This window comes from Rhinolophus hipposideros, assembly GCF_964194185.1.
Source record: "Rhinolophus hipposideros genome assembly, chromosome: 25".
Classification (NCBI taxonomy): Eukaryota; Metazoa; Chordata; class Mammalia; order Chiroptera; family Rhinolophidae; genus Rhinolophus; species Rhinolophus hipposideros.
Window position 1 is genome coordinate 21,801,458 of NC_138071.1, and position 25,706 is coordinate 21,827,163.

Below are 25,706 nucleotides of genomic sequence, written 5' to 3' on the forward strand. Positions count from 1 at the left end.
GAAACTTTGGAGTCCAAAGATCAGGATGTTCGAGTCAGCGTGCCACATCTTGCCTATATAATCTCCAAGCACGTGTTCTCAAACCCCTGTTTTGTTGTTGTTGTTTTAAGCTATAAAACGAGGGTGGTAATAATGCCAGTCCAACCTAACTCATTGTACCATTGTGAGGACCAAACATTATACTTTTGCCCCTTACAAAATACACAGTTACGCTCTCGGTCAGAATTCAGACAAGGCATAGAAGAGATGGCTTATCCCTGTTCCGTGAGGTCTAGGACCTCCTCTGGGAAGACTCAGCGCCTGGGGGCCGTCTCAGTGGATTGGGACTGGAATCCACCTGGAGGTGTATTTCCGCACCTGTCTGGGACCTCAGCGGGAATACCTAAACCTATTCTCTTCATGTGGCTTGAGCTTCCTCATAGCATGGGTGCCTCAGGGTAGTCAGACTTCTTGCCAGGTGGCTGAGGGCTGCAAATGCTCGTGTTCTGTAAGCAAGGTGAAAGCTGTATCGCATTGTGTGACCTATAGCCTCCACGGTCACTGAGCAGATTGGATACAGGGAAGTCAGGAAGTCCCACCCAACTTCAAGGAGAGGGGATTTAGATCCTACCTCTTCGTGGAAGAAGTGTCAAAGCATTTATAGACATGTTTAATTTGTATACAGATTGTGTTCAGAATAATGAACTGGCTCCTCTGTAGCAATGGCTACCTTCTCCAGAGGGGGATTCTACACTCAAATTCTCCCCCTTTCCTTACAGAAATCACCAAGACATATCCCAGCATGCTAATGACGAAGCCCTTACCTTCTTTCTTTAGCTTCTGAAGCCCCAATGCCTGCAAAAATTAATGTAGGTCCTTGGCCATTGGATACCCCCTATCTGTCTCCTTTGGCACTCTTCCGCCCAAGGCCCAATGCCACCCTAGGCAGGGTTCCTGTACTAAAATCCTCCCTCTACACAAAACAGTGGCATTGTGTTCTTGGAGCCAAGCTAGTCTGTGTTCTGAGTAGAGGGAAAGAGCATGTCCCTTTGTGTTGTAGTATGTCACATGGGCACCAAAGCAGTATGATCTTGTATTCCAAAGTCTTACAGACATTTCAGTCAACACATTTCTTTTCGGTTTTGCTTACAAACCCCTTTCCTCCTAAGGCGTTCATGTATTCACCAGAAGGTGGAAAACCAATCTAGGTAAGAAGCACTGTTCAGAACATTGCTCCAGTTGATGTCTGAGACACTGTTAACAAGTCTTGCTGATATGTCTGACCCTCTTTTCCTGGAGATGAGTTTATTTCTGATAGGCTTCTCTATCTTGAATCCTGCGTTCTGATAGAATGGATAGATACCGTGTTTCCCCCAAAATAAGATCTAACTGGAAAATAAGCCCTAGCATGATTTTTCAGGATGACATCCCCTGAACATAAGCCCTAATGTGTCTTTTAGAGCAAAACTTAATATAAGACCCGGTCTTATTTTCGGGGAAACACGGTAGTCCTATCAGCCAAACCTACCCGCCGGGTCTGATCCCACATTAATATGGTCAATGACTAGAAAACAAGTAAGCAGCCTCTAGGAAGTGTCCACAGCTCCAGATACGTCCAGTGACGTATAGCTAGTCACAGTCTGGTATTTTATTTATGAATGAAGGTCATCTTTATGAATAACGCATCCTGTAATATTTAATAGAAGGCTACTCTCAGCAGCTATTCAGGTGTGAATAGAATATTGAATCATAGAGTTGATTCAGCACAACCTTCCTCCTGAGAGACACATAGAATCTCCTCTGTGGAATTCCAGATTCTAAATCCTTTCGTGCTGGGGACCTCACTAATATAATACCTTTAATTGTAACTAATTTTTTTCTGAAGTTGAAGTCCTTCTCTTATGATATCTATATTCTGGTGTGAGTTTTGTCTTCTCGAGGAACAAAGGATGAGTCTCTTCTTATACTATGTAATTGCTTTCAAATATTTGAAGGAAGTTCTGTTTCCTTTAGTTCTCTCCTCAAAACATTTTCTCTTCTTTCAGTGTACGCTTTTCAGTGTTTCTCTTGAAAAGTGATCCCATGAATTGAACACTTTCCCAGATTTGGTCCAACCTGCAAAGAATAGAGTCTCTGATTACAATAACCTAGGAACCATACTTTTGTTATTACAATAAAAATCGTATCAGGAACCCCACCTGATTATTGGTACGTGTGAAGCTTGGAGTCAATTTAAAAACCTGTTTTTTTAAAAAAATAAAATGCTATTATATCAAATCTAGATGTTTAGTCTATTTAGCATTGTTGTCACCTCCTCTACTGAACTCACATTTCCCATACTTTTTAACTCTTGAAGGAAGACTTTGGTTTTAGATTTATAAAATTTATTAGATATATTTCTAATATTTACCCAAAGATATTTTTATCAGTGTGTTATTTCATCTTATAACATCTTGCTTATGCTACTCTGGGTGTGTTAATAAGATACAGAATTCTTTGAACTATTCTTTGTGACTTTGGTAATTTGTGATTTAATATTTTTTTAAAAAGATTTTATTGGGGAAAGGGGAACAGGACTTTATTGGGGAACAGTGTGTGCTTCCAGGCCTGTTTTCCAAGTCAAGTTGTCCTTTCAGTCTTAGTTGTGGAGGGCGCACCTCAGCTCCAGGTCCAGTTGCCGTTTTCTAGTTTCAGTGGGCGCAGCTCACCATCCCTTTCGGGAGTCCAACCGGCAACCTTGTGGTTGAGAGGATGTGCTCCAACCAACTGAGCCATCCGGGAGGCAGCTCATCCGGGAGGCAGCTCAGCTCAAGGTGTCCTGTTCAATCTGTGGGACTCGAGTTGTTGAACAGGCAACCTTGTGGTTGAGAGTCCACTGGCCCATGTGGGAATCGAACCGGCAGCCTTCGGAGTTAGGAGCACGGAGCTCTAACCACCTGAGCCACCGGGCCGGCCCATGATTTAATTCTTTTAAGTTTGCTTTTATTCCAAGGTGCACTACACTATATATGTATACAGTATGCTACCTTTTGGCAAGAAATAAGGGTAAACTATATCTCTACATATAAAATAATGAAAATCATACTTGATAAGAGATGGGAGGTGACAGGGTGGGAGTGAGACTTTTCTCAATATATCTTTAAATATAGTTTTAGTCTGTGAGACATGTAAATAAATGGAAAAAGTAAAATCTAACTAAATGAACCTAATTGTATATGAAATTGATAACATAACTGCACAAAAGATAATTAACTCAAGTAATTTTCACATGTAGTTTTCTGATTTCCACTGTGTCAAATTAGCTAAGCTAGAACTGTTTCCCAGAATCCTCTTCCATCTTGTAAGACCTGCTTACCCACTCCTTAAATATATCCTCTCGGAGGGTCCAGAGCAAACTTTTCACCATGGCTGTAAGACATGCGTTTGTAAGGGTAACCATGAGAGCAACAGCTGTCCTCTGTAAGCCGGAAATGATAATAACTGCTACCATTTTGATGGGACACACATTTAACTCTGTGGTGAAGGGTGCCAGCTTCTCCGGCAGGACCCCCATTGCTGGAGTTGTGGTGAGAGGCCGAGGTGGTGAGAGTCAGACTTAGACTGTAGTCCCTTCTCATGGGTTCCTGCTCAGCCTCACAGATTGCACTTTATCCCTGCTTCTCCACGTCACGTCCACCTTTTCCTTCCTGCCTATCTGCCCTGAGGACTCTAGGTGCCAGCAGCAGACACCTGGCCTCACACAGACTGTTTAACCAGCTCCGCGTTGCATAAGATCAAATCCCTATAATTCCTTATTTACATTCCTAGTGCTTTTGTTTCTGATTAAGTATTGACCGGAATGTATTCTAAAAACAAAATGAACCACAAATAAAGCCGTAACTTTATTTAGAAGGTGCATTATCAGTAGCAATATTGGTTTTATAATTCTGAAACAATTTGTATTGTTTCAGTGTAGGATAGAGCCAATGCATACCTATATTGATTTTGGGAGTCAGGGTTCTTATGTGGAAGAAGTAAGAAACGTGTGGAACACAGAAATTGAAGAACTCTGTGGTGTTGGATTTGAATTGGAAGTAGCAGTATTAATGTAGGGCTGAGGTGAAAAATATATGTACACATACACACACATACATAGACACATTACATAATTTATAAAAATATATGCTAGTTAATACATAGAGCAGGAATGATAGAATTAGAAATATATGTAGTGTGTAAGTATATATACTTATAAGTATAAATATATAAAGCAAATGAAGTACCTATATACAAATATGTGTATATACTTAGGTACTATATTTGAATGATTGTATATACATAATGTATATGTATGTATATATATATATATATATAATGTATGTAGATGTAGGCATAGATATGGATTCATATAGTCTTAGCTCTGCCCATGAAAACAGTTGCCTAGGAATAGTAATAAGTACCCCTGATGCGTGGATCTTGATTTTGAAATGCCATTCTCCATTAAAAGTAGCGAGGGCTCCTTTGAGAAATGGCTGACTCCAGATCTGGGGCAGGAAATGTATCAGTTGAGCTTGTACAGGTTGCACCTTGGTGTACTCAAGAGCAAGGACATGATAGAATTAGAAAACCACCATTTTGTAACCACCGATGTCATAATGACTCCACGTCAGGACCATTAATTGTTGCTAAAACTGTTGAGTAAAAGACTGCTGGGGAACGGGGCAGTCTGGGTGCTTTTGTAACACCACCACTCAGACCTCTTACTAGTTATAAACTGAGAAGTATACATTTGCAACGGAGCGATGTGGCAGTCACTAAATTAACCAAACTATTATTACTCTTAGCATTATCAATACGGGGTCAATTCAGCGACATTATGTCAGTCCTTCCCTATATAGTATTTCAGCCAAAAAATGTTTAACCTGAATGTAACCATAAGAACACAATCAAATTCAGAATATGGGACATTATATAAGACAACCGACTCTAACTCTTCAAAGATTCAATATCATGAAAACCAAAAAGTCAAGGGCAGAAAATCAAGGAGACTAGTCTAAATTAAGAGATCAAAGAGCTCTAACAACCAAATGTAATACATGGAACTTAACTGAATCCTGGATAAGAAAGTAAACCTATTAGAGACAGTTTGGGGACAATTGGGGAACTTTAAATATGGGCTGTATTGTTTTGTACAGGCAATTAAAAACTTGTTAGCCAACTATTACTATTAATATTGCATTAAGTTTTTACCTTCTTGCATTATCTGCCTGGGATCTATTCCTGATAAATCTAGTTTGGTAATGCCCTTTTTTCGTGATACATTAGAATTAAACCATTTTGAATCATGATTCATAGATGCACAGATAAAAGAGACAAATTTTTTCTGTGTCTCACTCAGGTTTTAATAAGACTCTGTAATGTATATTTATGTTTCAAGTAGGAATTTTCTCATATCTTAAATTATAGGTATTATTATAAATATGTATTTGGAATACACACTCTTTTTTATTACAATCATTTGCTGCAAAACCTATCCTGGTATCTTCTTGTTCTTAAAATATTTTTATCGTGTCTCATTGTTCTTTTCTTCACTTATGGTATCTCATTGTTCATGTCTTCATTTCTTCATTCATTCAACAAATGTTTATTGCATACCCACAGAGTGCCAGACACTATGCGAGGCTTTTATGTAATCTGACCAATAATGAGAGTCTCAGATTTTTTTGTTTATTCGTTTTAACACTTATTAATGCTCTGGAAGAACCTTGTGTACAGTAAACTGTTAAAGAGCAAATCTCTAATAGTACCCAACTTTTACAGACATCAAAACTTCTATTATTGTTTTAACGTCTCTAATGCCAATTTTTAAATCCGTGTGTTGCTTCTGTCTTTGATTTAGGTGTGAAAACCTCTCTATGTGATCTGGCTTCCTACTTCACAGAGAAAAATTGAGGCTTAAAGATGTGAACTCTCTAGCTTCCAGCTCCCCCAAGTACAAACTTGTGAGCATATTTGTTCCTTCTTAATTCTTTCCTACCTCACAGTCTGAAGCGTCACTCTTCATTTGATGCTATTGGCTATTTCCTTTTTCTCAAAAAATCTGTTACCCTAGATTTCATGACTCCCCACACTGCTGGTTCTCCTCGTAAAAGATCGGTTTTTTCTTGATTTCCTTTTTGGGGTCAGCTTTCACCATTTGCAGTTTAACTGTCCATGTAACCCCGGGTCCATCCTTTGCCCATTTCTCTACTTACAAAACTTCTACTCTCTTACCTGTTCCTTTGGTTTTATTTACAACGATGACTAACACGTTTGTGTCACATTTAGCTCCATGTGGCCTTACCCTGCAGTTTCCAACTACCTCCTAGATGTCTGCACCTGACTATGTCACAAGTCTCAAACTGATCTCTGCAATCCCCACTTTCTGCTTCAACAGCTGCTCACCCTTTATTATTTCACCCAGAATACAATATCAGTTGCACCCCCTGGAATTGGGCCTGGCTGCCTGGTCCTGGGAAGCAACCCTTTAGGAGCCTCCCAGAAATACTTGCAGGCTGCTTCACAGGCTTCACACTATGAAACTGGTAGAGACTCAAGCCACTGTGATTTTGAGTTCTGAGTTACTGTGTCCTCATTTTATTTGTTTGGTCTGATAACATCTGGAAATCCTGGTTACTTAGTTTTATAACACTCTTATCAGGCATTTTTATGGTCCCTTATACAGGGGCCCAGCTGGAGTCTAAGCAGTGTTCCAGATTCAAATACATTTGGAGGACTGGTGGCACGTGCTCACCAGCAGCCCATTTACCTGAGGGCTTGGAGTGCCTCGTAGGTGGGTCAAGGACCATAAACCAGTGTTAAATAGAGTGATTCTCATAACAGTATAGTATCTAGTATTTAGATTGTTTTCCATTTCCTCAGCTCTCACGCATCCATGAGTTTTGAGGTAAATCTGCAACAAGGACACATTTAATGTAAATCCATTCAATAAGGAGTATACAGCAGGCTCCAGTGTGAGAATCACAGTGCAGAACATTCTGGAATGAGCTTGCTTTATGTTCTGAAATAAGATATTATTTTCTTCATTTAAATTCTGTGCTTTTCTTGTCAAATTAATCTCTCAGTAATTTAGATGTTTTTCTTCTATTGTGAATGGAGTATTTCACCTCATTTCCTTTTCTAAATGCTTTTTAAAAGAGTAGAGAAAAACCATTAACTCATATATTTATCTTTAGTCATCTTTCCAAATTCTCATTAATTCATTAAGTTAAAAGCAACAGAAGAATTAAAATGCTTTACATATGTTGGATATGTAAGAAAGGACCCTAAAATAAACCTGGTGATTGGGGGGAAAAATTCTCATTAATTCTAGTAGTTTTCTTTCTACCACCATCTCTTGAGTTTTATCTCCTTTTCTCCTAAGCTTATAATATTTTTCCTGTCTTACTGAATGTACTAACCGTCCAAGACAATGTTAAATAATAATGCAGACACAGCATTCCTGACAAGTTATTGATTTCAAAGATATGGTTTTGGTGTCTTGCTATTTAAGATATTTCCTGTTGGATTTGATTAATAGTCCATTATATTAAGAATTGCTTTCTATTTTATGTAGCATTTTTGTTAGGACTGGCTACATGATCATATAATTTTTTTCTTTACAGTTGTTGATATGATGGTTTATATTGATAGAATTGCCATCATTGAACCATCTCAAAAAAAACACAACAACACCTACTTGACTATACTGCTGGATTAAATGTAATTGTTTGGAATCATGCTTCTATATTAATAAACTTGGAAATGTATATCTATAGACATGAATGGGAGTGGTCTACAGTTTCCTGGGTTTTTTTGTATTTTGTTTATTAAATTTAGATTTAAAGTTGGCTGACTTCATAAAATGAATTAGTGGGCTTTCTATCTTTTTATTAATAGCCTGGAATAGCTCAAATCACATTGAAATTTTAAGTTCTTTAAAGAATAGATAAAAGTCATCTAGGAATCCATCTGGCTCGGGTGCACTTTACAATGTGAGAGTTGAACACTGTTCCAATTCCATCTACAGTAATTGTTCTATTCACGTTTACCAGCAGTTTTGAGTCAGTTTTGTTTATATAGGAAATCATCTGTTTATGCCCAGTTTTTGAATTTGTTAACATAAAGGTGTATCTTGTATTCTATTAGAATTCTTTTAATCTATCTCTGGTATGTCTCCTTTCTCATTCCTAATCCTGTATATTTTTATTCCCTTTATTTTTCCCTAATTAGACTCATAAAGTATTAATATTACTCGTCTTTACAAGAATATGTTTTATGTTATTAAAAGAGAATAATTGAAGTTATAAAGCATCATACGGCTCTCAATTGTCTTTGATAATGAAGAGGGACAGTGTATTTCCCCATGAGAAATATCAAAGAAACTTTAAAAAAAAACCACACAAAATAAGCAAAGCAGGCAATTATATAGCAGACAGAAACCAATGGGGAGAAGAGTGAGAAATAAATATGAGTTAAATAAAATTATTTTCATTATCATTTTTGAACTCCAACTAAAACTTTAAAAATAAATCTCATACTTGTAACAAATATGTGTTCACTTGAGCACATACTCCTTGGAAGAGTACTCCACTTTGGGGGAAAAGTGCAGTCAAACTTAACACTGAGAAAGATGTTTCCTCAGGTATCAAGGTGTCTTGTCTCAGAGTATTGTGGGAATAGTGTTTGGTTCTTTTTAAAAAAGATTAAATTTATTGGGGTAACATTGGTTAATAACATTATATAGGTTTCAAGCGTACAATTCTGTAATACATCATCTGTATATTCTACCGTGTGCTCACTGCCCAAAGTCTAGTCTCCTGTCACCATATATTTGAACCCCTTTTACCCTCTTCATCCTTTCCCCACCCTTGTCCCCTCAGATAATCACCATACTATTTGCCTGTGTCTATGAGTTTCTTCATTTCTTGCTTTTTATTTTATATCCCACATGTGAATGAAATCATATAGTTCTTGTCCTTTCCTGTCTGACTTATTTCACTTAGCATGATACTCTCAAGATCCATCTATGTTGTCACAAATGGCAGTGTTTCATCTTTTCTTGTGGCTGAGTAATATTCTATTGTATATATGTACCACACCTTCTTTATCCATTCATCTATCGAAGGACACTTTGGTTGTTTCCATGTCTTGGCCACCATGAATAATGCTCTAATGAATATAGGGGTACATATATCTTTACGAATAAATGTTTTCAAATTTTGGGGGCAGATATCCAGAAGATGGATTGCTGGGTCGTACCATAATTCTATTCATAATTTTTGAGGAACTCCCTCCACACTGTTTTCCATAAGGGCTGCACCAATTTATATTTCCACTTGAAATGTATGAGTGTTCCCTTTTCTCCATATCCTCTCCAACACTTGTTATTTCTTGTCTTTTTGGTAATAGCCATTCTAACAGGTTTGAGGTAGTATCTCATTGTGGTTTTAATTTGCATTTCTCTTATAACTAGTGAAGTGGAGCATGTTTTTACATCTGATGAGTCTGATTTTGTTGTCAAAGAATTTTTTAAAATTAAAATCCTTATCATTAGCAGATAAGTAAATTGCATCTGTTAACACCTTTCTTCTAAACCAAATAACAAATCTATAAAATTTCTAATAAAGTTGAAAACATTTTTGACCAAAAAAGAGAAGGAACATGGAGAAAATGGAAACCAGGAGTTATTCACATGGAAGCAATGGTTGTTTGGTGTTTTCATTTTTTTTTCAGTCTCTTTGTTAAGAGTATTAAAAAGTATTTTTCATGACAGTTCATAAAATAATCATGTCCAGAATACTAAAATGTAAAGTATCACTAATTAAAATAATTTCATTTAATTTAACTATTTACAGTTTTGTTAAAGTAACAGCACAAACTGCTAATCATTAAGGAATCTGGCATTCTTCATTGCTGCAAGTTTATGAGACAGAGGTAAAAACACAAGGAAAAAAATCACATGCACGTACAGTAAAGCAAAATTATATTTTTTATGTAGAAAGCACAAATTTTACAGAGAAGGAACAGAGAGAATACAACTTCAAATTAATTAAATGTATCTATTAACATATCTATCACCATCAACAACTTCTGCTAATTCTGGTCTTTTATTTTTCACATTTTAAAATAATTATTGTAACTTACTAAAAGGTTACTATATACCAAGCAGTAAAATACACGATAACCTTTTTTAATCTTCCCCCAAACACTGTAAATTTGTATTATAAGTATCTTGCTCAACATCTGTTTATATCATTGGTCAGAATGCCTATAATGTTTCTCAGGTTCCAGTGGATTAGTGGAAAAAAGTTAGTGTCCATTCACATTCAAAATTATGTGTTCCTGAAAACTAGCTTGATTATGTAATGCACTAGTGGGCTTTTCCAGTATCCCTTATGCAGAATGGAGAAAAGTACATAACTTTTTCAACATAGATACACTTACCCATACCACCTACTCTACCTTTGATATGTCCTCCTTGGCTCTTAGCTCCTGCCCCTCCCTTTCCTCCCACCTCCTCCTTCTTCACCCAACCCCCGGAAGCCTTTCTCTCATTCTCGAAGTCACCTTTTGTTTACTTTCTTAGTGTGAGAGTTACATATCTGTTTATCAACATGCAAGACACATCAAAGCACATTCAACTTAATTATATCTATGATGACTGCTCCTGTGGAGTTCAGGGTCTTGGCCTGTCCTGTACGTGAATTCCCTGCACGCTCACCCAACCCCCAAAACTGGTTCCTGTCCTCTCCTGGTTTTACACACCTCAGCAAATGTAGAGATATAATTGGGCAATCATCTACCCAGTTTTCAAGCCATAAACTTTGAAAGCATCCTTGATTCCTCTTCTCTCTTTACAGCACCCGAACCATTATCATTACCTCTAAACCTTTATCCCCAAATCACATCCTGAAGTTACTTCTCCCCTTTTCATTTCTACCCCACTTGTCTAAATGATCATCATCTCTTACCTAGATACTAATATCATTCTAAAGGTCACCCTGCTTCCACTTTTTCTGCTATGTGCTCCAGAGTTCACCTGGCAGCAAGATGATCTTTTGAAAATGTAAATTATTTTATCTTATCTTCCTGCTCAGAACTATCCAATGGTGTCCCAATGCATTTAGAATAAAACCCAAATTACATATCCTGGCCCAGAAGGCCCTATAAGAACCAGACCTGCCTTCATCTCCAATCTTCCCATCTTCCATCCTACTTTCTAGTTTCTGTATTTTCTTCAGTTTTTTCCCCCCACTTGTTTGCTTGTGCTAATATGTGTGTTTATGATTTGTGTACCATTTAATGAATCATACCTGTATGGAAGTTCTGCTTGGATATCTGGCCTATTAAAAGCTTAGGGAAAACCCATACATCTATGGTCAATTGATTTTGGACAAAGGTGTCAAGACTAGTCAGTAGAAAAGAATAGTCTTTTCAACAAATCGTGATGAGACAACTGGATATTTACATGCAAAATAATTAATTTGGACCCCTACCTCACACCCTATACAAAAATTAAAACTCAAAAATGTATCAGACACCTAAATGTAGGAACCAAAACTATAAATCTGTTAGAAACATAGGAATAAATCTTTATGACCTTGGATACCACAACAGTTTCTTAAACATGACGTCAAAAGCACAAGAAACAGAAGAAAAAATAGATAATTGAACTTCATCAAAATTAAAAACTTTTATGTGTCAAAGGACAATACTAAGAAAGTGAAAGACAACTCATTAAGTGGGAGAAAATATTTGCAAATCCATCTGTTAAGAGTGTAGTATACAGAATATATAAATAAGTCTTACAATTCAACAATAAAAACAAAACAACCCAATTTTAAAAATGAGCAAAGGATTCAAATAGATATTTCTTTAGAGAAGATAAATAAATGAGTAATTAATATATGAAAAGATTCTCAACATCATTAGCCATTAGGAAAATGCAAATTAAAACAGCTATGACATACTAACTCATACTCACCAGGATAGCTGTCATTAAAAAAAAAACCAAAAAACAACAACAAACAAAACAAAAAAACAATAAGAAAATAAGTGTTGGCAAGGATGTGGAGAAAACGGAGCTCTCATACGTTGCTAATGGGAATGTAAAATAGTGTAGCCACTTGGGAAAACAATTTGGCCCTTTCTAAAAAAGTTCAATATAGATTTCCCTCTTTGGTATATACATACCCAAGAAAATTGAAAACCTATGTTTATATGAAACTTGTACACAAATGTTCATAGTAGTACTATTATTTATAATAGCCAAAAAGCAAAAATCAACTGATGAATGGATAAACAAAATGTTATGTATCCCCACAATGGAATATTATCCAGCCATTAAAAGGAACGAAGTACTGATATATGCTAGAACATGGATGGACCTAGAAAACATACTAAATGAGAGAAGTCCAACACAAAAAGCTACGTATTGAGTGATTTCATTTATATTTAATGTTCAGAATAGGTAAATAGATGTAGATAAAAAGTAGATTAGTGGTTGCCAGGGGTTGAAGGGAGGAAGGACTGACTGCTAATGGGCAGTATCTTTTGGGGGTGACGAAAGAGTTCTGTAGTTAGATAATGGTGATAATTGCAGAACTTTGTGGCTATACTAAAATCACTGAATTGTATACTTTAAAGTGGTGAATGTCATATTATGTAAATTTTATCTAAAAACATTTAAAAATAAAAAATGCCTAGGGAAAATATCAAGAATGTGTTACGTACACAAGTCTGGAGCCCAGGAAAGACATATGCATTTAGCAGAGACTGGAATATTGATGGGATATAAAGCATTGAGTCTGTGTCTCTATTTGCAGATAATGTGATTGACTATGAGGAAAAGCCTATGGACTCCAGAGAGCAACCACTAAAACTAGTAAGTGAATTTTGCAAAATCCCAGGATATAAAGTCGTACACAAAGATTAATTGTATAATTATATACTATAGCAAATAATTGGAAAATGAAATTTTTAAAAACACTCCATTTATAATAATTTTAAAAAGCATAAAATACTTAGAAATAAATTTAACAAATGATGTATAAAACCTCTACACTGAAAATTATAAACATTGCTGAAAGGAGTTAAATAAGATCTAAATAAATGAAGAAATGTACCATATTCATAATGCGAAATAGTAAGAAATATCTGTATCTATATCTATAATCTATCTTGGTCTTTGCCCTGGGTTCCTGACACAGGGCCCCTGAAAGCCTTGTAAATAGGGGTGCTAGGAGAATCTTTGTTCTAATATTTTGTCTTTGAACCCAGTTTCCAGCAGAGCTCCTGAAACTCTTGTCATTTTCTAAGTGTTAAGAGCACTAGGAGCATTTTTGTTCTAGTATTTGGTCTTTGGCCCCATTTCTTCACATAAGGCTCCTAAATCCCTTGGAATTTCCTGGGTGATAGGAGTGTCTTTTGTTCTAAGGAAGTGACTCTGTGTGAGCTCCTGGATGGCTCCTGGATGGGGGCTGGTCACCAAAAAGACCACGCCATGATTAGAAGCTTGGAATTTTAAGCCCCGCTCCCATTGTTTAGTCAGGGAGAGGGGCTGGAAAGAGTTTCTAATTGATCATATCCATGTGATGCAGCCTCTATAAAAATCTCAACAGTGTGGGGCACAGAGAGCGTCCAGATTGGTGAACACATCCGTGGACCAAAAAGGTTATGTTCCCCAACTCCAAGTTCCCATGCTCAGGACCCTCCCAGACCTTGCCCTGTGTATCTCTTCATTAACTGTTCATCTGTAGCCTTTATCATATCCTTTATCAAACAATAAATGGGTAAATATGTGTTTCTCTGAGTTCTGTGAGCTGTTCTAAGCAAATAAATCTACCTCTGATTGTAGCCAAGTCATACAGAAGTTGTGGGTAACCTGGGGAACGAATACTGCAATTGGTATCTGACATGGAGGGAAGTCTATGGGACGGAGCCTTTAGCCTGTGGGATTTGATGCTATTTGCAAGGAGATAGTGGCAGAATTGAGTTAAATTGTAGGACACCTAGCTGGTATCACAAAGAGTTGCTTGGTGTGAGAAAAAACCCCACACATCTTAAGTCAGAAGTGTTTTGAGTGTGGTAGTAGTGTGAGAGTCAAGGAAAGACACAAGAGGAGGCCTGGGTTTTTCCCAAACACATAGGTTGGCCAATTCAATGTTGTTAAGATATCACTTCTCCTTCCAACTACTTCTGTAGATTCAATGCACTCTCAGAATGCGGAAAGAAAAATACTGTCAACCAAGAATTTATATACCCAACCCAAAATATATATGTAAAGATAAAAGACAACGTAAATGTATTTTTTGTTTGTAACTCTGTTTCTCCTATCTGATTTAAAAGGTGGGCATGAAGCAGTAATTATAAATCTATGTTGATGCACATAAAATATATACTCTCATTATACAACAGCAGTACAAAGGCGCAGGGAGAGTATGGAGCTTATAGGAACAAAGTTTTATTTTCTATTGAAATTAAGTTGGTAAAAATCAAAACTAGATTGTTATAAATTAAGAGGCTAGTCATTATCAAGTTTGTTGAATACAGAATTGCTTCTGAAAACTTCCCTTGGGCATCTTCATGCCTCAAGTATTTTGGGCCTCAAATAATTTTAGCATCAAAAGGCCTTTCTTCTTCTCTCTGATCAGGCAAATCACAGAAAAGAGGCTGGGTTAATTAACTGGAAGGCAGACAGTGGTTTGCAGCACATACTCAGCATTTAAAGCCTATGATTGTCCTTTGCAATCGGTATGTTTGTCTCCATCTGACAACTTCTCTGTGTCTGTTTTTCTTTTTGACTATCTCTTGTTCTAGTATTTGCCTTGAATATCGTTCTTTTCCTTTATTTCTTTTTTTCCTTTTGAAATTGTGAAATACGGCCAACACAGAGAAAAATAGAGAAAATGATACATTACCAGGGCACCCATGACCAAGCTTTGTCGAGTAGTACTATTTCACCTTTTTGTTTAAATTTACGTTTTAAAAATAAAAATAAAAAACAGGTTGAATTCAGTAGGCTGTTACCCTCCCTCTTTCTCCAGAGGTAACCACTATCCTGAATTTCGTGTATATTATGCTCATGCATTTTTACACATGTATTTCATATATATGTGTGTGTGTGTGTGTGTGTGTGTGTGTGTGTAAACAAGATAGAGAATTATTTTGCAGTTTTAAAAATTTTACATAAAAGCATACTGTACTTATTACTTTGTAACCTGTTTTTTGAGATGCACACATTTTTATTTAGGAAGCTTTAGTTCATCCATTTTAATTGTCCTGTGAATATACTAACATTTATTTATACTTTTGTTAATAGGCCTTTAAGTCTTCTCTCGCCCTTTTTTCTTCTATTATAGACCATACTGCAATAAATATGCTTGTGTATGTCTCCTTGTGCACAAGAGCAAGGGATTCCTGGATTCCACAGACCATACATTAAATAGCAAGTGTATAGGATTTATATCTAGGAGTGAAATCTCAGTTATATGGTGTAAGAGTTCAGAATTATGTCACTCCAAAATATGGCATATTGATCAATTTGAATTGAAGGTACATGAGAAACAGATGGTGCGAGAAGGACACTCTGACCCTCCTTTGTGTCCCTGAAACAGGAAATAAATTTGTCATGTTAAAGGTACTGTCCCTGTACCAGGAGGGTAGAAGGCATTCTTATCACCAGAGATAGGGAATTTAGGGCCAAGAAGGCAGTATAAACAAACCTTGTTACTTCCTCACCATTTTAGTTGCCCTAGCCCAAACCCCTTTGTCTTGTCAATTCTTCACATTTTATTATTTCTCTCTTTAGAAGGTATAAAAGCTTCCTGGTCTGGACACTCCTTTGAGTCTTATACTTTTGTGGGGCTTTTGTATATGTGCACATCATTACATGTGTTTTTCTTCTGTTAAACTCTCTTTTTGTTATAGGGGGTGCCTCAGCCCGGAGCCGAGAGGGGTAGAGGAAAATTATTTTTCCTCCTCTGCAGTGGCCTCCCATAGCACCAAGGAAGACCAGGAAGAAATTTACAGCCTCTGTATACAGCAGGCAAGAGGTAAGGGGGTTAGAGGTTGAGACTGGGTCAGACCACCTCCCATTGCTGCCTTATGTCTTTCCGTACACAACCTCTTCCCTTTACATGGAGCTCAACTGCCTCCCCTAAGGGAGACAGTCACAGGGTCTCATCCATGGACTGTGTCCAGCTTGATATCGGATCTCTAGCTGAGTCCTACCCTCTCTACCAGGTATGAACTTGGCTTCTTGTAGTCCTACAACCCATAAGCTGAAAGACACATTGCTAGGGGCCAGGGCTCCTAATACAGTGATGGGAAGACCAGCATCACTGCAATAAAAGTCCCTGTCAGATAAAGAGGAGAATGGGACATGATGGCAGTTACTAATCTTTAGAAATTACCATCCCCTGCTAGACAATTACTGCATCCCACTGGACAGGAATAGGGAGGATGCCCTGCCCTCACCGAGAAGTTCCTTGATGAGCCAGTCTGGCTGTCCCCCAGTTTTCTTCCTGGAATAAGCCTGAGCCTGTTCTCCTTCCCGCACTGGAAATCATGCCCTTCTCTTCCTGCTGGCACTATTTGGGGGCCCAGAGATTGCTTTAGGATTCCATAGCCACAAGCTGTTACCACACTTTGCTTTCTGTTTTTTTTTTTTTTTGTGTGTGTGTGTGTGTATGTGTGTGTTTTTATCAAAACAGGTCTCTCTTAAACCTTGAAGTTTTTCGGATTATCAATTTCCAATTAATTCTATGTGGAAGTAATCACAGCTAAGATTTTTTTTCTAGATAGTCTGTGAGCCTGGGAATTTTTGGCTCTTAGGCTGCTTAGTGCTCTGTCATTTCCCCACTCCCAGATTGAATGGCCACAGCCTTGAGGCAATTCTTAAAAACAGGCAGGAAGGCAACACCCTTAATCCCTGTCTTCTTCCGCTGGCATTCCTTCTTCGTCAGGCCAAGAATTCTTGAAGTAAATATATTGGATAAAGTTCTGCACTCCCAGTCTGGCCTGCCAGACCTGGCACTTCACCCCTGCACTTGCTTGGACCTCAGCGTGAGGTATCAAAGCAGTTGACTTTTTAGTCTCACAAGCCTCCCAACTCCAGGACTGCAGGCTCCTCTTAGCCCTGCAGTTTTCCCCATTCCTTTCCCTCTCTGCTTGCATTCCAGCTGGCCTGAATCTCAGTTTGCTTCTCTTTTGGAGATCTTTGCTCCAAGTGGCAAGACCTACGGCTTCCCAGCAGACTCAGAGTGAAAGCCCAAGTCTTTACAATGGCCCAAAGGCCTTACCTACTCTCATTCCCCTCCCCTCCCACCCTTCTGCATCACTTTTTACTATCCCTTTTTTTTCAACTTTTTAATTTATTTAAGTGTGTTTTCCCAGGACCCATCAGCTCCAAGTCAAGTAGTTGTTTCAATCTAGTTGTGGAGGGTGCAGCTCAGTGGCCCATGTGGGGATCAAACCAGCAACCTTGTTAAGAGCACCGCGCTCTAACCAACTGAGCTAACCAGCCGCCCCCATACTATCCTTTTTCTGTCTCCCTTTTTCTTCCATAAACATTCTAGGGTGGAAGAAAAGGGAGACAAAACAGGACACACCTGCTCTTCCTACTGCTTGGACAGTGTCGTCCAAGTCGCCGCAAGGCTCCCTCTCTCATTTCCTTCAGGTCCCTGCTAACCTGTCACATTATCAGAGTAGCTTTTCCAACCATCTCATATACAAGCAACTCCCATCCTTGGAACCCCCTATGTTCCTTACTCTGCAGTGTACGATGTCTATTGGAGATTGAAATATCATCTGAAAATAAGGTTCAGATTGGAGCTATAACATTAAGTGGCATCAACATTTAGAAAGTACTTAAATACATGAGACTAGATGGGACTACCTGGGGTAAAAAATAAATAGAGAAGCTTTCAATTTTAATATAGTAGAAATATTTTAAATCATTTGCTATTATAACTTATGCGTCTTGAAATCTCATATTAGCAATCCTTTTATATTTTAAGGTCGTAAAGATAGTCTATATTCTAAAAGTTTTCAAGTTGTGTTTTTCACATTTAGGTCTTTAATCCAGCTGAAATGTATTTTTGCACAAAAGGAACATATTTAATTTTACTTTTCTCTATATGGTTAACCAGTTATCACAGCAGTAATGATTAAATAGTTTATGCCTTCCCTACAGATTTCCCAATATTTGTACATGTTTGGATCTGTTCTATTCTGTCTATTAGTTCCTTTGTGCACCTCTGCCCCTATCTCTCACACCGTCCTAATTATTACTATAATAATAAGTCGTGATATCTAATAATGAGTCATGTCTGTTATGTTCTTCACAAGTTTCTTAGTTATTCCTGCTCCGTAGCTCTTCCATAATAATCTAAATAAACAAATAAAGGAATAACCTATTGGTATTTTGATTGGAATCTCTTTGAAATTTGTAGATTAATTGTGAACAATTAACATATTTGTAATGTTGATTCTTCTCATCCATCTCTTCAGATTCATGAACATGTATCTCCACTTATTCAGATTCATTTTAATGCCTTTTAATAAAATTGCTTACTATTGATACTAGGAATACTACTGATTTATATCATTGATCTTACAACTAGCAATCTTGCTGAACTCTTGTTATTTCTAATAATTTGTTGATTCTCTTAGATTTTTATGCAAGCAATTGTTTGTTTGCAATGAAAGAATTATTTCTTTCCAATTCTCATACCTTTCATTTCTTCTCCTTACATTATTGCATTGGCTAGGACTTCCAATACTATATTGAGGAGAAGTGGTGATAACAGGCCTTTTCTATTGTTTGTGACTTTAATGAGAATGCTTCTAAATATTCAGTATTAATAAGTTTGCTATAAATTTTTGACTGATTCCTATTATCTGTCAAAAATAAAGATTCTCATCTAGCTTCAGTTTTTAAAAAAATCTATTAATATATTAATGTGAATAGATTTTCAAGAATTGAACCTATTTATTCCTAGATAGAGAGTATTTTGTTGTGATTTTTATAAATGAACAAATGAATTTCATTTGCTAATATCTTATTTAGGACTTTTATATGTATGTGCATAAGTTGCATTAATCTATATTTTTCTTTTATTGTGCTGGGTTTGGTATGAAGATCATATTAGCCTCAGAAAATTAATTATATGGCTTTCCTTTTGTTCTTGTATTTTTTTAAAAAAAATTCTCTGAAACAATTCATATAAGAAAGGGATTCCCTGGTGATTAGGTAAAATTCTCTTATAAAACTTTCTGTGCTTGGTGTCTATTGATGGGTATTAATTTCCTAAAACATCTTGAGTCAATTTCCTTATATTTTTTCCAAAAATAAATTTATAATAGAAATTTTCACATATATTGGCAAAAATATGTCATACAATTCTCTTACAATTAAGAGATTTTTGTCCTATGTACACAGTTATATTTCCTTTCTCATTCATAATATTGTCTGTGTCTTCCATTTTTTACATTTTGGTTTTCTGCTTTTATCTGGAAGTTATTTCCCTTTAACTTTTTTTTTTTTAAAGAACCAGTGTTTGGTTTTGTTAATTTTTTTCCTTTATTAATTTCTGCACTTACCATTACTATTTTCTTCCCTCTCTTTTTAGATTTACTATTTTATTCTTTTATTAGGGTCTTGAACACTGAGCAAATTTTCAATATTTTCTCTATCTTTAAAAAAACTGAAAAAAATGTATTTCTAACTGCTTGAATTGTATCCCACAAATTTTGATCTGCAGTATTGTCAATGTTATTCAGTTCTAAATACTTTAAAAGTTATCTTGTAATTTCCTCTCTAGCTCATGAGTTATTTAGAAAAGCCTTTCAAAGTGTTTAAAGCAGAGGTTTTAAAAATGATCTCCTTTTGACCAATTTTGAATTCATTTGCATTGTATGAAGACGGAGTGGTATATAAGCCTTTTTTTTAGACTTCCTCTGTGACCTAGTACAATTTTTATAAGTGTACCATGAATACTTTGTACTATATTTGGGGAGGGTATTGATCTCCATTGCTCAAGCCTGCCATTGTTCAAAAAATCCTGGATGAACAATATACCAACAATGTAAGTAATGTCTTTTTTGTTTGTTTCAGGGCCGTGAGTTACTGTGCTTGGTGTCTATTGATGGGTAGTAATAGTGTTTCTGATCAGCCTATAGTTCCAGGACCACCAGGTCAAGTCCCTCGATGGGTGTGTTTATGAGGGTTTATAATGGTATGGGAACGGGTTGGCCAACCCAGGACTTCATAGGGTAATCATGCGTTTTGATTACAGAGCCTTTATCAACTTTTCCAGTTGGTCGAACATGCGGGAGGATATTTTGAAAAATATATATAGGGGCACAGGTTTTTCCTGTGGCCTCAGGCTCCAATACGGCTTGGCATGGCACTGCAGGAAAGTTCTGATTTTACTGATCTACTTGGAAGATGGCTTTACAACTCTGGATCTGGCAGGTGTTTAAAGCTGACATTTTTTGTTTAATGGGACTCTTCTTGGGTTCTTTGGAGGCAGCCCCTGGGACCATGGGGCTGCATTCCCTGTGATGTGGGAGAAGTGTTTCCCACAGGTTGGCCAGTTCTTTCTGGTTTTTCAGGTTTGCTCCACATAGGCTCTTGTCTTCTGCTGTCCTTCATTCCTTCCTGGGGTCCTCCAGGGCAGGACTTGAAATGGTTCCAAGCTGGCTCTTGGAGCAGCCACCGTGGTCTTAAAACTGCTCACGCCGCTTTTGCTCTGATACACTGTGGAGGGTAGGCCACCCGGAGCAGCCATTCTTCCCTGCCACTCTGGCTCGCTCCTGCATCTGATGCCAGTCCTGCTGTGACTTTAGGGTTTTCTATGTGGGATTCAGACACTAGTCCACTGTGTGTCTTCTTTCCTTACTTCATATAGAGAGATCATATAGAGGGAGAAGAACCCCCGCAACTCCCCTGAGGGTGTGGGAGAGAGAATCACAGCACAGTTTTCTGCAAGTTCTCCTTTTTCAATAATTTGCTCCCTTATACTCTCAATGTGGGTAAAAGGTTTCTTAGATTCCAGTCCCCTCAATTCTGTTACATATGCAGTTCCCTCTGGCTGAGGCATTTTTTTCCTGCAGCTTCACGTGACCAAGCTTATGCTACCAGTTTTCAGATATCAACTGAAAAATTCCTCTAGGGTCGTCTATTTGAAAACTCCCTTTGGTATCAGATATGTATAGCCTTGCAGTCGCAGCTGAAAATTCCATTTTAACATTCTGCTACTCTTATACTAGAGGTATTTTTTCCCTTCTAAAGATTTGGACATGGTCAATGAAAAGAAGTGGTGAATTAAGATTCCTAAGCCTGATTCTTAAAGACAGGAGTCTATATTATAACAAAGAAATAACACGTAGTATTTAAAACTGGAACCCGTGGAGTCCTTTTGAAAGGTGTGACAGTACCTGGAACGTCAGGTGAGTGTTCTTTCTGGAATCATGGCAAAATCATGAATTTCTGATAGGACAGTGAGTCATCGAACTTCACTTTCTTTAATACCTCCTACTGAGAAAGGCTAAAACTCACAGGTAAAGATCCCAAAGTTGGAAGTAGCTATCTTTTCATTATAAATTCAGATGTTATATGTGAAAGACAGAGAAGCTATTTAAGGGTTCATTGTATTATTAATTTTCTCTGGAAATCTAATTCTCTGTGTGCAGTGTCAAAGTACAGGTCAGTCACGTTTCCTAAGTAATTCACAGACATAAAATTAGCAGAATTCAGTTAAATAGGTTTGGCTGTGCCTGGCTTCATTCTACTATCATAATATAATGCCAGTCTTTTTACATATTGCTACAGAAGATTAGTAGCCAGCCTCAGGCCAATTTATCTGTGTTGTCTCTCTGGTAGCACTCCTTATAAAATTTAACTTATCTAAGAAAACCCTAATCCTGGTGAGTGTTTCTCCTTGAAGTCTCTTGTAAATTGAAGTAACAACACTGTAGAACAGGAAAATATTTGCATTGTATCAGATCGATCTGGCATTTATCCATCATGTTAAATATCATTTCTTCAGGAAGCTTTAGAGTGACAAGGTCCCTTAATAGAATACATGATTCACAGGCGCAGGGATCGTGTGTATCTTGCCTCCTGTTATGTCCCCAGGACCTAGCACAGTGCTAGCGAAAGTAGGTGCTCGAAATCATCCATTCAATGAATAGATTCATTTGCTCAATAATACGTGACAGGCCCAGTGTTCAGTACTAAGATACAAAGAGGAAAGATGAGGTCCCTGCCCTCAAACAGCTTATGGTCCTTTTGGGGGAGACTGACAATTGCCACGCAGCAGGAAAAGCACCTGGGGAGAGTATGTCTACGTTGTGTGGGAACACAGCGCAGGGGTATGCAACCTAGTCTGGGTGAGGGTGGAGGGAACGTGGGAGTGGCTCGAAGAAAGCGTTTTGAAGTGGTTGCTTGAATTGTTTAAAGACAAATAAAAGTTAGCCAGGTCAGAGCAGTAAAGGAGGAGAAATTGTACATTGGAAAGGAGAGGCCAAAGGGTGTGTTTGTGTATCAGCACTGCTCTAAGGCTGTCTGAAATGTGCCTTGGTGTGTGTGTGCGGTGTGTGTGTGTGTGTGTGTGTGTGGTGTGTGTATGGTGTGTGTGGTGTGTGTGGTGTATGTGGTGTGTGTGTGGTGTGTGTGTGGTGTATGTGGTGTGTGTGTGGTGTATGTGGTGTGGGTGTGTGTGTTGGTGTGGTGTGTAGGTATGGAGTGGGTGTGTATGGTGTGTGTGTGTCTGTGTATGGTGAGCGTGTGTGTGTGTGTGTGTGTGTGTGTATGGTGAGTGTGTGTGTGTGTAGAAAAAGCCAAGTCGTGCTCATTCACTCCCCTCCCTGGATTCCTCCAAAGACCCACAACCCGTCTCCAGATAATGCACTGAGCTGAAGCAGCTGCTCCCATCTGCCTGTGCTTAGCCCTGCAGCCAGCCACTCCCATCCTTCTCCCCCAGATCACTTGATTGTCTTTGATGTTTGTCTCTACCTGGCCAGGGCTCCTTCTCACTCCTGCCCCTGCGTGGGTGTCACTCCTTATCAGCAGTATTTGGTGTGGGCACCATCTCTTGAGTCAGCCCCCAAAGGTCTTCCCAGAACAGTGAGACTGCTTCACTGATGGTAACACTCATCCCCCTCCATGGAATTATTTGGTTAATTGTTTGAATTTTCTTTTTCTTTGAATTCAATGACACAATCTTGATATTCATATCTTAGTTTTTTCTTTTGGAAAAGCAGCCAAGGATACCATACTGCTCAGGCAATGGAACAATAACAGTGGAACCCAAGCTCAGAGAACCGGTTGCAGCAAAACCAGTACCACTAATGAGTTGTTTAACCTTGGAAAAGTGATTTTCTCGTGTTGAAAACAATTGCTGGACTAGTATTTGGTGCTCTCTAAGATACTGTCCCACTTGGATTCTTGTCCAGCAGAGAAAATATTTGGATTTATAAGACAAGGATAGCACATTATTGATGATATTGAGCAGAAACAGTTGTATTCTCTCTCTCTCTCTCTCTCTCTCTCTCTCTCTCTCTCTCTCTCACAGACACACACACACACACACACACACACACACACACACACACACACGCATGATGGGAACATTTCAGTTAAAGGATGTCAGCTTACCAGAAACCTATCAGTGGGTGTAAGGTTAACATTCTCCATAAATGTTTTGATAATTGTACAGTTGTAATTAAGTTCTGCTTGAGAAAATCGGTTCTCACAGTGCAACTGGAGAACTTCATTGCTTATTCAACCTCCAAAGCGGAGTGGGTCTCTATATCCTATTAGCCACCAATTTAGTTCGTTGCCCTGAGGTCCAAAGCATTATGATACGACTGAGAGATGGTCTCCTCTACCTGATTTCTAACCCCTACATGGTGGCAATTAGTGATCCGTATTTTCTGAAGGGAAAAAAAGTACACAAATCTGTTGATATTTAGGTTTTGAAGAATATCTTTCCATCTAAAGGAGAACTAATTACCCTGTTTTTCTTCTAGGGGGTAGTTGGTTCTGAATTTCTAGTGTGCGCGTGCGTATGTGCGTGTACCTGTCTCAAATGAAGTAACAATTCCAGTTTGGCAACCCCCCTAATTGCAGGGATTGTTAAAAAGATTATTATGCATGTTATTGCAGAGAACCCAGCACCCTATAAAGTCATGTGGCAGGAACTAGGGCATTTCTCAATTTACCACACTATTATTGCAATAAACCAACTCCCCTCTGTAAACATTAGGCCAGGAGGACAACCTAGAGGGTGGCTTTGTAGGGTCTTCTCAAGACATATTTTTGTTGTTGCGGGAGGGTGGGAAAATCACAGTCATTTTATTTCTTGTTTTGTTCTTTGGCTTTTCTACTTTTATTTCTTTTTTTTTCTAATTACATACTGATTGTAGAAAGTTTGTAAACTGCATAAAAGCATACAAAAGCAGAAATAAAATTAAAATCCCACCTTCTACTTACGATGACTATTAACCTGTAGAAATACTCCCTTTCAGTCTTTTTATTCATGTGTTAGAAAGTAGTTATCCCCAGCTTTTTAGACTTAATATTACAGGACAGGCATTTTTCTTATTTAAAAAAATTATTTATAACCACCATTTAAAATGGCTACCTAGTGTTTTACTTATGGAATTTGCCTAAACAGACTTCTGTTATTTATTATGTTAATTCAATGTCAATTTTTCACTTGCATAAAAGAATGCTGCATTGATCATCTTAATATCATTATTTGTGTATATTTTGGATTACTACTTTCATATAGGTTAACTAAAAGTGGAATTACAGGATCAAAAAGTAGAACATTTGAAAACCTCTTTAAACACATTGTCAAAACTGCTATTCAGAAAAGTTGTGTTAATTTTTATTTCTACCACCAGTAGTATATTAAAGGACCCATTTCACCATACTTTCATCATGTGAGGCATTCACATTTTAATACATATCTTTGCTAAACTGGTAGGAAGGCAAAATATCATATATCTGACATTTTATTTCTCAATTATTTGATTTCAGGGAAGTTGAAACATTTACCAAATGTTTGTTATCCAATTGCACGTGCATTATTTCTTCATTAACCATGTCTATTTTACAGGTTTTTAAAAAAATTCTTTTGTATGAGCTCATTTAATCCTTAGTCCATAATGTTTGTTTTAGTATTTCCCTCATGTGATTGTATTTTAAACCTACGTATATCTTTTTGATGTATACAAGTGTAAATATTTGGTACAGTTCAACTCTTGCATCTTTTAATTTTTTTCTTTAATGTAGACAGTTATTTCCAGTCCAGAATTTAGTATCTTTCCCTCCTCTTTTCTTTTATTGAATATACACAAATTATTCTAAATGCATCCCCTCCCGAAGTCTGAGGATATACCCATCAGCTCAGAAAACGCAAAAGTGATGATTCCGAAGAAGTTACAGCTAGCTTTTATTAGGAACCAGTTGGACTGCGAACTTCCATGAGAGTCTGTGAAGGAAGCACCTGTGACCGGCCCGTCATGAATGGTGGGGTGACTGAGCGGAGGTGTTAGAAAGTCTGTCTCCTCTGCCCAGTCCATCTCCTGAGCGGAAAGGTGGACTTTCACACTGATCTTGAAGCCTCATGTTCTCCAGTCTCTTCTTTTTCTGAGTTTCTCGAAGACGTTTGTAGCAATCGTGGTGGATTCAG

The 25,706-nt window shown here is 37.7% G+C and overlaps 1 long non-coding RNA gene across 1 annotated transcript in view; it reads left to right on the forward strand.

Moving 5' to 3' along the window:
* LOC308493023 overlaps nucleotides 1-25,706 on the forward strand; it is a 39,955-nt gene that overhangs the window by 1,709 nt on the left and 12,540 nt on the right. The window contains exons 2-3 of the long non-coding RNA XR_013992597.1: nucleotides 12,825-12,883; nucleotides 15,928-16,052. This is a non-coding gene — a long non-coding RNA (uncharacterized lncRNA). The remainder of the gene's footprint in view (nucleotides 1-12,824; nucleotides 12,884-15,927; nucleotides 16,053-25,706) is intronic.